Source organism: Colletotrichum graminicola, assembly GCF_000149035.1.
Source record: "Colletotrichum graminicola M1.001 genomic scaffold supercont1.8, whole genome shotgun sequence".
NCBI classification, from domain to species: domain Eukaryota; kingdom Fungi; phylum Ascomycota; class Sordariomycetes; order Glomerellales; family Glomerellaceae; genus Colletotrichum; species Colletotrichum graminicola.
The window spans coordinates 861,644-875,343 of record NW_007361012.1 but is presented as its reverse complement, the minus strand read 5'-3'; positions in this window follow the sequence as shown (position 1 = coordinate 875,343).

The window sequence follows — 13,700 nt, the reverse complement described above, 5'->3', positions numbered from 1 at the left end:
TTTACGCGAGTCTGGTCCATGCTATTGCTCTGAGGCAAACGTGCCAAGCACTCATCTCGTGCCGAAAAAACGTTTAATGCTACAAACAGTTACATCATCATTGGGCGGAAATACACCCCTCAAGATTCGACCTATGCCAGCACGCCTTTAGAAGGACCCTCTACTTTAATGGAAACCTAATTATCGTTTCGCATGTGCTTAGCAGCGTAGATCAGTTCGGGATGTCCGGCCTTGTCTCATAAGCCAAACGGATGGGTAAGCCCATACGGCCGGTTTTATCGCCCTTATTACAGGACGCAATCGCCGAAGTCAAGGAGGTCGAGAGGGAAGCTAGAGAGAGAGAGAGAGAGAGAGAGAGCGGGGAGAGCGAGAGGCGATCGCGGGCCATCGATGGCGCGAGCCGCGGTTATTGTCACATCGCTCGTGGTCCCGGGCGTTTGCTCACCCTGCCTAGACTTTGTCGTACCTGATCAAGCTAAGCCGCAGGCTGCCCGGTGTCGGTTCCGCGCCCGCATCGTTCAGTCATGCGTCGATAGCAGGCGAACCGTGCCAATGATGATCCTTCTCGGCCCTGCTGGGTAGATAGCACTGGAAGGGTTCCAACGCTTCGTGTCCGTATCCCCCAATCAGATCAGCAATCGTCGCTCGCGTTCCAGCCATGTCTGTGCGACGATAGAGGGCTCTCCCGCAATCAGGCCATCCGTCCTGCCTGATACCAGATTAGACGGCTAGCGACGCATCCTCCAGCCGTCTGCGGGGGTGAAGTACTACTACGTATGCAGGATGTCTGGGAATAGATGTCGTTGACAGGTGCAAGGGGGTGTGTGCGGCGGCTAGGTCCGGACCGGGGCCCGGTGCCGGCGCTCATTGCTGCCAAGTTAGTATGGGCTCAACGGGTGCTGGGATCCCTCAAGCCGGGAAAGAAACGCTTCGATGATACGGATCTTGTAGGTAGGCTGGTGAGTCGTCGTGACAGCACATCTTCCGCCTGAAGAAATTAAGCAAAAGGGAACGGGCGCAGTCCCACGTGAAGCCCACGCCCGACGGCGCGAGCCATTGGCGGATGGCACGTGTACGACCTTACGACTGGGCTGGTAACGGCCGTAAGCCTTCCAAGGCTAGTCTGGCTGTGAGACTCGGATTTCTGTTGGCTGGATTCCATCGTGTGCATGCCATTTGCCTGCTCCAGAATCGAGGGGGGAATTCCCGTCGATTGGTCGAGCTAGAGACGGTGGTAGTTTTTTTTCTTTTTCTGCCTGCTGTCGTGCGAGGAGGCTCTACGCCACGTGGAATAGGTCGAACGACCGTCCGCCCACGTTCCTCAGCGTCAAAGGCGATTGACGCTCCGATATCAGACGGCCGTAGCGACCTGCAGTCTCTTGGGCGATGCAAGTAGGACTGCTTGCTCCATTTACCCCTCTTTTATGTATTATCACGCCTCAGTAGCCCATTGCGGCGGAACATGACCAAAGGATTTGAGTCGGGAAGCCGAACCGCCACCTTGAAGCAAGACCGCAAACCAAGGCATCTAATATGAGACTGCGTTGCTTATTGACGCAGAGATTACTGTAGACTGGATAACGATATACTTCGCGGTTGTGCCTTTGATCGATCGAATGACAGTGCCGCGTAGGGCTGACGACTTGCATTCCAAGGCCGGCAAAACCCCGAAAGGATAAAAAAAAAGGAAGGGAGGGATGGGGCGCGAAAAAGAAAAGAAAAGAAAAGAAAAAAACTCTAAAAAAAAAACTCATCCCCTGGAGTGATCTACCGTATGTTACAGTCATGTACTGACAGCTGGAGAAGTGAAACAAGAAGACTCCTGCACCGTCCGTATATGGCGAACGAAACCCATTTTTCAAGGGCATTGTATCCATCCGTATAAACACGCCCTTCCCGAGAATCTCAAATGATGGCTTTGTGGACACATGCTTGGTGTCCGTCCTAGGGTGCAGGTCCAGAGGGCAAGGAGAGGGAGGGTAAGGGACTTTTGGACGCTAGTAGCCATGTGGTCCTTGTGAACCAAGGGGTAAGCATCTTGAATGAAACCGGAATACCCATCTCGTCCAAGGACCCGCGGGCACTCTGGAGAATGGACCCACGTGTTGAGCATGGCATGGCGGCGTATACGCAGTGGTGGTGTACACTACGTGAGCATAGTGTAGTCTATGTATCCGTACCTCGTCGCAACGTATCGTACGAGCCGGGAATGGCGCCCTTTCTCGAGAACAAAGGTGTCGCGTACGAAATGGCGGTGCCCTGTCCTGCGTAACGTATACTGTACCCCGGGCCCCAAAAATTCGTTGTGGTCATGCAACCTGGGGTTTCGCGGTTATGCATCCGACGTCAACAAGAGGTGACACGTGATGTTGTGCCGAGCCGGAGCGGAGACGAGAAGGAGCGGTGTTGACGGGCCCAGAAAAAAAGTTTCACACATACAGTACCACAGTTACGTATGTGTGGGTAGGCAGGTAGGTAGGTAGTACCTACATCAGGTAGGTAGTACCTACCTACAGTACACTACATAGGTACTGTACATTGTTCCTGTTGGGCAGGTCTCGTCCCAAGTGTCGGGCGGCAAGACAGGCAAGCAAGCCCGTTTTGCTTTGGGCGAGACTTGGACGAAACCATTGCATCGGTCGGTGGGCTCCCCGAGGGGGCTCCCTGGCGGGCTCCCCGATGTGCGCAGGGGAGCAGGCAACGTACAGCCAGCCGTATGTGGTAGACTCTACGTAGTGTACGGATAGGTTTAAGTTGATCCGGAGAGCAGACTTCTTATGCGGTGCGTCTGTTTGGAGTGCATCATTGGCTGTCGAGCCGCACCGGTCGAGCTCCTGAAGTTTCGCCCAATCCCTTAGGATACTGACATAAACTATGCCTCTGTGCGTGGTTGTGTGTGCCATGGACGGCCAATCTCAAAAAGTTTGCCATGCGCACGTCTCGAGTAGCACTGTGGAGCATCTTGCAGCCGCGTCGCCGCCATGTGCCCCGATTCTGCGTGTGTGTTGTATTGTACGCATATACCATAGTAATGCCGAAAGACACGATTCCATGATCCCACGACCTGTGCCTGGACGACGCACACTTCATAGTACTCATCAGGAAGGGCGTTGCATTTGGAAGACCGGAGCTCGTGGCGGCGTCCGCGACGCGTGCTCTTGTTTCCATTTTGCGTTTGCTGTCTGCACGCACGCCGCTGATGACGGTGGGAGACTAGGGTTATGGCAACCACTTTGTCGCCAGTGCAAGAGAAGAAAGGAAATCACAAAAAAGGACACCAATGCCATTGGGTGGTAGCCTATACAGTACCAAGCCGGCCTTAGCTTTCGCCTTCCTAGCAGCCCAGTCAGCAGCCATATGCCAGCGTGTCAGCCTGGCCCTGGCCTTCTGAACATTTCCACTAGGGCCGCCCTGGACGTCGTATGGAACTTTCGCTCGTGGCTTGCCTGACCACGTGGCGGTCCCCACCGCTGAGACCGAGCCAGGCCGGGTTAGGGGTCGATGACTTCTAACCCCCTCCCCCCCCCCCCTCTTCTAGTAGTATCTCACATGGCTCGTCTCCGCCAAGTACTCTATACCTATGCAGCCCGCAGCGCAGCGTCGTGAGCCTTGCGGCCGAACTGGCCTGGGCCTTGTTAGTACACTCCTGGCGTCTTGAAGGCGACCGCCCCCCCTGTCTCTATATGGTGGGCGATCACTTACAAGTCGATCGAGGTGCCTGCATGTCTTGTCTTCGTGACAAACTGACGGCCTGCTCGGGGTCGACAGACAGGGCCTTGCGCCGACGGGATAACTGGCTATAGGAACCCGTGAAATGGAATGCTGCACGTTGTGCGACCTCAGGGGGGTCCATATGGTGGCAGGCATGGCAGCGCATGGCGAGTGAAAGAAGAAACGCCGGCTTGGAACAAGCCTCTCGAACACGCGAGACTGCAGAAAGACATGAGACCGGATCCTGCTTAACGGCAGAAACGGGAAAAGAAAGTGCCCGAATCGCGATCAATCCACGTGGGAAAAGAAATGGGGGCTGGGGGCGGGGACTGGGGTGGCTGTTCTGAAGCCGCCGCGAGGCACAGTCGCCTGTTTTCGAGACCGGCCTAGAGCTCTCATCGCTCATATTGCCCATGGCCGTTGATCTCTCCATGACCATGCGTGGATGAAATATCTACCACGCTTCTGGTAACGACTAGAGCCACAACTTGGAATTATCGACGTGCCCGTGTCCGTGGCGGGGTGATCAACACCCAGAGCCAATAGCCCCAAGGCTAAGCTTAAAGCCCTTCTACTTTTAGACCATCAGTCTGCACATTGCCGTGGCTCTCGAGGCATCCTTGTTGGCCGCATGTTACATGCGCAATACCTGTGAGCTGTTGCCTTTCCTCCCCCAGCTCTTTGACAAGACGAGCCCGTCTCAGAAGGCGCTGAAACGATGCCGCCTGGTCACTTACTACTAGAAAGACCAGGAACATCAGGGGAACGCCGCCCGTCAAAAAGTGCCGATAATAATGCCTTCTTGATGTGGGGAGCACGTCGATCAACGGTATGTCTTGCAGCTCCTGGGTAACGGACGAACGTGAGCTGCTCAGGGGGCTGACTGGTGTGACACGACCGTATCGCTATTGAGCTGTGAGTAAGTTTTCTGCGAACAACTTCGCAGCGTCGGCATGCTGTGGATCGATTCCGAGCGATGCCCAAGCCGGCACTGTGCTGAGCGCCATAGACAGCACGCCGGACTAAGAGCCACCGACTGCTGCGTCTTTTCCCATGGATTTAGGTAGAAGGGGGCAGGCACTATGGGGAGCCTCCTACTGTGCGTGAAAGGCCTTGTGTTGCCTATCCCGTGATCAAGTATCGTGCGTGCCATGGGCTACGGCGATGATGCAGGTCCTGGCCAGTGAACGCCGCGTGCAATATCGCTGCAGCTACTGCTTACAACAAATGAAACGCAAGGCATGGGAGCGCGCCATCCAGGAAACCATCGACAGAGGCGCTTGCGAAGATGGGGGTTTGAAGGCTTTTGGCCGTCACATATAACCAGTGGTCGGTCCAGTGATCAACCTCCGCAATCCATGCAACGAGGCTCCCCCCCCCCCCCCCCCCCCCCCCTCTTATCTTCTCTCGCAATCTACAGCCTCCAGGTGTGGTGCCCGAGGTTTTTGCGTGTGTACTTCACGCACAACCTTAAAAATCGACACGGCGTGCGCAGAATTTCATCTGTCCTAAGTAGAATCCTACCCAGGCATTGGCTGACTGCTAGGTTCAGGATGGGCTAGGGCTGCCGAGTGTATGTTAAGCTCTTGCCGTGGACAACAATCTCTCATACGTCGGCATGCGCGACAAGACTGTCAGCGAAACGTCGGACGTTTGAACTCGAGGCTGTACTGGTAGGCCGGTAACAAGACTTGGGGATCCCAGTATCGAGCGGACATTGGATGGGAAGGGACGGCTACCGTTCCGTACTAGTTGGGAGACCATTTGTGGCTCTCATCTTCCGGTATCCACGCCCTGTCGGAGCTTGGCCTGTGTCGCACTGGATCGGCCAGCGATATTGAAAATTGGTTGTGTCTCACGCCGCCTGGATCGAGGCCGCTGTCAAACCCTTGGGGACGCGGACCCCTATGGAAGACTTCTGGAAGCTCGTAAATACGGAGCACATGTGCGATGATCTGCGGGCTCCAGCCGCAGGCAGTGCAAGTCTCCTCATTTCCACCCGCTCCGGTGTCACCCTTAGAAGAAACGAAGATGGTAGCAGTCGGTTTTGAGACCAAACGCATCCAGGAGGACTGGTAGAGTTTCCGTAGTTACTAAGACATTGGTTTAAGCAGCAGCACAACCTCCTTTTGGGGCCCGCGGAGACACAAGGCGCTCGGATGGCGTGATTTGCAAACTAGCTTGTAGTATGTAGTTGGATGTGGAATGTTATACTTCCAGCCTCGTCTGAGGCCAGAGGAGACCATCCGCCAAGGCTCACGGAAGACGCCCAGCTCCCGAGTGTACTGGACCGGACCTGGAACGATGGCAGTTTCTTGAGCAAGGCACCAACCTAGAGAAGACGGTGAGCAGTACATAGCGCCCGGGCGATGCTTTATTGGGTAATTAGTCGGTGGATAATAGAATGTAGGTACTGTACCGTATGTTCTGGCAACGACGTCCATGCGGGCCAGTCAGAGGGTTCAGATGGCCAAGGTGGTAATGATCGGCGGTCAGGGACCAAGGAACAAAAGCAAGTGGTTTGGGAAATGACGAGCCACGAGGTCTCCATCGACAGCTCCTCAGTCATCACGGTGACTCCGAGGTCGAAGTAGATGCGGTTTCATCATTCCTCATGGGAGGCTGGGACACGTGCGGCTCCGGTGACGGCTACCGTCTTTGCCAGGCCTGATGATGGTCGAAAAGAAGGTTTGGGTGGATGTAAACGATGGGATGAAAGGTCAAGTGGTATGTGACTTCCGCGCGTTGAAATGCCGAGATGGATTGCCGATGTAATTAGGATTCTTCCGATGTTTTGCGTTTTCTTCTTGTCTTTTTTTCTTTCTTTCTCCCCTCTCTTTCTGGCGGTTCAAGTTCAGTGTTCAGGCTCTTTCCGGTTGCCGTCCGTCTCGTTTCAGTCCTTCTTTAGTAGCCGGCGGAGGGGAACACGCCGCAGTGTTTGTGCAAGGTGGACGGACGGGCGGGTGGAGGAGGGAGGGGCGGGATCATTGACCAGTTCTGACCAGTTCTGACCAGTTCTGGCCCCACTTGTCTCTGTCAGTCAGTCACTACAAGGCCAGACAGATATTAGACGACTGGCACACCGAGCAGATTAGGCGAGGGGACGTACGGATGCTTCGGGAGTCAAATCAATACTGTGCGCGCCTGCGTCGATTCAATTCGATAACGCCAGTCAGTCTGGCTGTTGAAGCCAGCCATCGTTGAGCGACGGTCTGGGAGAAGAGGCTCCTGGATACGTTCATGTACGGTGCAGGTGTTATTGGAGTGGGGCATGCTCTGCATCGTAAAAGGCCACGAGGGACAAGACTGAAGAGTCCACTCGGAAAAGAGTTAAAGAAAAAAAGAAAAAGAAAAAAAAAAAGGCACGAGAATTTGGGTGGGAAATGAGGGGAGAGAGTTGCCAGGATAATGACAGGGGGTGACCGCTCGCTGCGTGGCAGCAACGTGACGCCGCCAGAAGCGATAGAGGGCGCAGACCCACCTGTGAATCCACTGCGTGGTTGCAGGGAAGGAGTTGGCCCAAAACAGCTTGGCTCGGTGGGAGTAATCCCTGAAACCACGCGCCGATCTGTCGGTCTGGGTGGGTGGTGAGACTGCCAGGACGGGAGCAGTTACCTGGTATGGTGTACTTCCCACCAAGTACGTACGATGTATTTGTACGTACTCATGTAGTCGGTACCGCCGCAGCAAAATGGCCGTTTGCAAGGGTGCCTTCCAGCTCCAAGGCGTGCAGTGCAGTACAGTGTACCCGTAGTACAGAGCAGAACGCAGAACGTAGAACGCAAGATGCAGCTTAAATCCGACGTGACCAATCCATGAGCTAGCTGGCTGCGTGGTGTTGCAATTTTGCTTCCGGTGATGGCCGGCCGAAGGGATGCGAGAGTTCCGGCCCCCGATTACTCGAGGAACCTCTTTCTGGCTGTCGCTACACTAGGTAGGTATCGTCCGGCCAAGACTGCCACCATAGTACTGTTCTGCGCACCTATGTATGACGCCAGGTTTTTACTAAGGTACTTTGGGTACTATGGAGGTGAGGTAGGCAGGTATCTAGGTACCTTTCTTCTTGTCCCACCTCCGAACCCCCCCCCCCCCCCCGCGCCTTGCAGTGTACAGCTACTTATGCCTATGCGCTGTCCTGCGGAACCTCCAAGCTTGTACAATGTACCTACCTGTACGCTATTGCCCATCTAGTCTCTTTCCGCTGCCTCACCACTTTCCTTCCCGAGGCATCTACAGGGTGGCAGGGGCAAGTTAATGACCCTCATGATGTTACCCCCCACAGCTGATATCATAATAATATTCACCAAAAGTGAAGTCCTGTACGGAGTAGTAGGGAGGGGTGAACGTTAGTTACCTAACAGGGGTCACAAACTTCGGCCGGATACCATCGTATCTGGCTTTGCACCTTCCTCGGCCCCACTCCATCCACAACAGCACCATTATCATTGGTTCCTTGTCGCCCAGATACCTTCTAGCCATGTGTACCTCGCTACTCCGTACATGGGAAAGCATGAGATGGAGCCACCCTTGCTCTAGTACGCCTCTCTCTCGTTATCTCCCCGAAAAACGTACATCGTACGTAAAGTATTCGCTACGTACGCGGCGCGACTTCTCTCGCTTTGCCAAGCATCCCTCCGCCCATTCCCACTTGCCTCCACTTCACCGTTACCAACGCCAGCATCCAATGGCACAGCATCGACACCGGCGTTGGATATCCTTTCAGAGTGGCTTTGTGGCAACCCTGACATCGCCGTCAGCTACTGACACCTCTCCCCTGCGATCCCAAGCGGGCGTCGAGAACGAGTAAATCACATCACCGCCTTTTCTGTACCCTGGTAATTATTGCGACTCTTCCATACTCACTATGCTGTGCCGTCACATTGACGCCTTCTACACTAGCACACCGATGCTCGATATGCTTGCTGTCCCGAGCCTGGTACCGTAAGCAACGTGCAAATGCCGCCGCTTTCCTCAAGCATACCGCCGCACTGCCGTCACGAGCACCCCCACAGTCTTTTTCCTCCCCGATGGTTCAGAACCGTGGGCTGCCGATCAAGCTTTCGGGCGTACGCGCAGTGGTGGCCTGCCCGCCATGCTTTGACGCTGTTCCTGCAGTCCAGCAGAGTGGAATACTCTTTTGGGGACATGATATCAGATGGAGAGAGCAAACCGAGCCATGCCTACCCTTGCTCTAGCCAGACAACCCGATATATCGCACGCGGCACACCCTCTCTCCGCGTCATGCCTCCTGCTGCGGTGTCCCTGTACCAAGCTGATGCAGCACACTACCCGATCCCATCATCACCAGTCAGTCATCCACTCCATTGTCGGCAAGCTGACCTCTATTCCCCGATACGGGGGGATCGTATTGCATTTCAACCTTAGTTCATTCCCCGGCCCTTCTGCCGTCGTGGCCCCGAAAGTGCCTTACCTGGAAGGGTGGAGGCCTAGCCCAATCTGGCACCAGAGCAGTTGAGATGAGTACCCTTGCGACTTCTATTTGTACAAGCGGCCTCCGTTCCTTGACCAACCCCGCCAAAGGTACTAAGCTTTCAACAAACCTCTATGGCGAGAACCGGTGGGCACGACGGCTCGCCTGGTAGAACTTGGGAATACTCCCACCCATCACTTGACCTCTGGGCGTGCTGTGCCCTCGTCGCGCCGTCACTGGCGAGTTACGACGAGTTGACGAGCCTCTGCTGGCAGGTTGCATCAACATTAAACGTCTGGCGCCGCTGTGCCCGTCGGCAGGCTCGGCGCATGACGGGAGCGCAGGCATTACTATATGCGACCGGAGAAAATGACAAGGCAGGTGAGGTGTTCCGCCCATGCCATCAGATCGAATGGCATCCTTGAATTGGCCGAGACCCCCCTATTGACCAGGGTGGACATGAACCCCATCCGTTGTGCGATTTGTCCTCTTCTCTCCGCTCTTCTGGCTGAGACAAGAGTAAGCCGTGCCGATACCATCATTCTTGCCTCGACGACATATCACTTGCTCCCGTTTCTATGGGGCATAGCGGCGGGGACGAAGGAGTTTAAGAAAATAGAAAGTAGAAGAGAGAGAGAGAGAGAGAGAGAGAGAGAGAAAGAGAGTCAAAACAGGTGCCCGCCAAAGTTTGCCGTTCTCGTCGAGATGATGGCGGCGGCTGACGTCGGCTCGCCCAAGTGTGTTTGGCGTGTTGGCAACTGCTGATGGATGCATGCCGATAGCCCCCCCGGTGCGTTGGGTGTGCAAGTTGGTTTCCTGTCCTGTCAGAGCCCCAGATTGATGCATGCCCAGCTCCTTCCTGAAAACTTATTCCTTGCAGATTTCAGTTTTATCGTCTTTTCTTTTTTTTTCCTAGTTGTTGTACGGAGTACTCCGTACTTGTTTGGGCACTACACTACGACGCGGCATGGAATATCCTCCGGCTTGTCCTTTGTCGATCGATAAGTGGACGCACAGAGGCTGGGGACGATCGGCATATCCGACGCGTGGTGCCCACACTGTACGTAACGGCTTGCGATGAAAAGCTGCAGGATGAGAGGAACACCTCTCACTTATCATATACCTCCATGGTACCCCCCTTCTTTTACCCACACCGCAGCCTTCTACACAGCATGCATGCAGATGAAAGAGAAGGAGAGGGGGATAGACAAGAATCCCTACCACGTCGTCAATTCACAACGCCTCACGATGACTCCTTGGGGACCTGACAGGCCGACCCCGTACCCAAAAATGATTCATCCCCCTTCCCCCTCGATGGCCCACGGTCCAGACTTCTCTTTTAAATAAAAAAAAACAATAAAAAAAAGGAGAGAGAGAGAGTTTTGTAGTAAAATCTGAAAGCGGATCCGCGCATTGACAACACGCCGTCTGTCCGTCTCATAGGATGCGCAAGGAGCAAGCTGGTTGAATGGGGTTTTGCAGACGGGATAACCCCTCCCCCTTTGGCCCCCTTTTGGGCTGAAGGGTTAGACACAGATGCCGCGCCAGGGTTGTACAGTACCTAGCTCTCTGACGATACCGAGAGAATAAAAGCCACAGCGTGCACTGATCCTTACCGTATGCTGCGTAAGGCGTGCTGGGGTATCTAGAGTACACTACACCACTTACCTAGTGGGAGGCAATGTGGTTGAGGTGTGATTGCGAAGAAGCAATGTGGAAAGGGAAGGCATGCCTCATGGCAACAGGCAAAGCAATTGCGCAGTAAGGCAAAGGGGTGTGGGCGGCAGGCAAGGCACATGGCAGAAATGTGAAGAGTGACAAGGTTGCTGGAGCCTGGAGGGGATGGGAGTGGAGGTCACAAGTACGGATACCAGTACATGGGTACGTACATCAGGCCGTTCTGCGAGAACGAGATGGGCTGTGAGGTTAGATGTGAGCGCTTTTGCACTTTAATCAATGGGCTGTCTCTCCCAGCGTAGACTGGAGAAGGAGTACCTACCTAAGAGAGTGGGTCTCTCTTTCCCCCACCGGGGCCTGGACCAGATCAGGGGTCTAGCGGCAGGTGGCAGATCCCTTTTGCTGCCTACGTAGGCTGGATGTACAGACATACCAGCATCCAGCAGGAGGTTTAAGACAGGCTGAATAAGAAAGAAAAAGAAGAAGAAAAAAGACGGAAAGAAAATGGGATAAGAAAAGAAGCCCCATCAAGGGCCTGGTTGTCGGGATACGGGAGGATTGGCATATAGCTTACGGTGTACCATAGACCGAAAGAGGGGACGCATCGGCAGCATCTAGCCAGCATTTACCCTACAGCCCCCTCCCTCCTTTCCTTGCTTCTTGGGAGGCGGAACCGAACAGAGCCATGCATATTCACCTCGTGGCTCGTGGCTCGCAGAGCCGGTTGTACGGATGTGCTGCGTAGGCGTATCCGTACATTAGGTTAGTGCATGCATGCATGCATGTAGTAGGTAGGCACTTGTACTATGTACCTCACCGTTGCATGGTACGACATGCCTCTCTCGTCAGCAATAGCACCGCAACTGCAGTCGCAACGGCGGCCGATTTTCGACTGAGAGGGAAGGAAAAGAAGTGGGAAAAGATGAGGTGATGTTGGAAAGATGGACGGAGGCTGAATATGTTCGAGACATCTCCGTCTCCGTCTCCTTCTCTTCCTCATACAGTCCAACCACCTCTTTCATCTACGGTTACCTCTCCGCCCCAAAATAGATTGTGCTGCTTGCCGCGCCCTTCCTTGTTTCTCTGTTCAGTCGCCTTGCCTCCTTTTTGTCTAGCTTCTCAGGATACCTAGCCTCCTTTCCCACGCCATTCTGCCCACTCGTACCCCAGCCCATTCCGAGTTAGAGCCAACTACCATCACGCACCCAATCCCGTCTGTCCCGGCTCGAAAAGAAGAACTTTAAAGAGGGTGAAGGGAAAGCCCCCTTCCACGAGCCGCAAGCCGGTTCTCTGTACTCGAATCATCGAGCAGAGTAGACACGCCCGCTCCTGTCTCGTATGGGCAGATGATTTGAATACTCAGCAGGCTGTTCCGAACCCGTCTTAGCGTCGTGGGCTTTTCCTTTCTTCCATCTCTGCCATCCACCCTAACGACGTTCGAAAGAGAGACCTCAAGCCTAGAGACCAGAGTCCCCCCCCCCCCCCCCCCTCGTCTCAAGCTTCGCTCTTCTCAGCCTCCACCGTCGCTTCGACTCCTCGTCCTTTACCTTGATCCAGACGGCAAAGTGACAGGAACAGAAGTAAAAATAAACCCATCCCCGGCACCAGAACCAGCGCCTTCGTTTCTGCTATCTCAACCTGCAACCCTGCGCGCCGGGCCTGTCTGCCGTTCTCATACGTACGCCCTTTATTCCCGTCCCATCATCGACGTTCGCTGCCACTTTCTTACGCCCCCCACCCCCCCGTCCACCACATATGCGCCCGCGCCCTCGTTCTCGCCCTCGTCACCCAACATCACTGCCGCCATCGTACGTCGGTCCGTGTGTCTCTCACACTCCACGTCGCCAAGCGCAGCGTGAACTACGAAGAAGATCAAGAAATTCAAAGGGGAATAATAAGGAGAGAAGGGGAGAAGGGGGAAGAAAAGGGAAAAGAATACCCCCCGGTCAATCTCAAGCCCATTCGTGGCCCTTCCCTCCACCCCCTAGAGACAGCTTTGGCTGTCACGTCACGCCTGGAACCGGCCAAACACGCAAGCTTCATCACCACATCCCGTCGCTTCAAGTCAGTATTACGTCCCTTTACCGTTCTCACCTGTCGCAGCGCCCCCACGGCTCGACGGTCATATCCGTAATCGTATCATCAATGTCCCCTTCTCCTCCCTCTACCCTATTCTGCCTCGTTTCCCTCCTCTGTCTCGGGCCTTCCCGTTGCCTGTGCACCGTTACGTTACCCAGTACATCGCGTCGTCTCGTTTCCTTTTTCCTTGGTTCTCTCTTCATTTCATGCTCAGAATCCCGCTTCCCCTTGTACCGGCCTCACCAGACAACCCTCGGCTCCAGGAACCAGCTAGACAGCCCGGAGCCTGCTCTCATGCTGGCCCTGACTGACTGCCGGGTTGTGTCGCCCGCCTAGGCGTGTCTTCCAAGTCCTGTGTACGGAGTACCTACCTACGTGCCTACCTACCTACCTACTACTCCCCTCCCGTTCCCAGTCTCACTCCCCAGTCCGACTAGGCCCATCTCATCCCCTCCCCTCCCCTCCTCTGCCCCCCTTGATACCCTTTTTTTGCTTGCAGGGTTCTACCGTCTACATGTGTGTACTTCGACCCCTTGAGACCTGTGTACTCTACCTAGGTAGTATACTGTACTATCCTTTCGTCTCGCTGTTGTACCTTCTCTCTCTCTCTCTCTCTCGCACGCGCGCTTTCACTCGCCCCATTCGCGCCATCCGTTGCCCATGTCCCTAATTCTCCTCTCCTCCACGCACACACCCTGCCTCAGCAAAAAACCCGCTTTCTCTTCTCTTTTTTTTTCTTTCTTTTTATCTGAACAAGCCGCCTTGTCGTTCGCGCTTCTTCTAACCCTCCCTTCCTCATTAG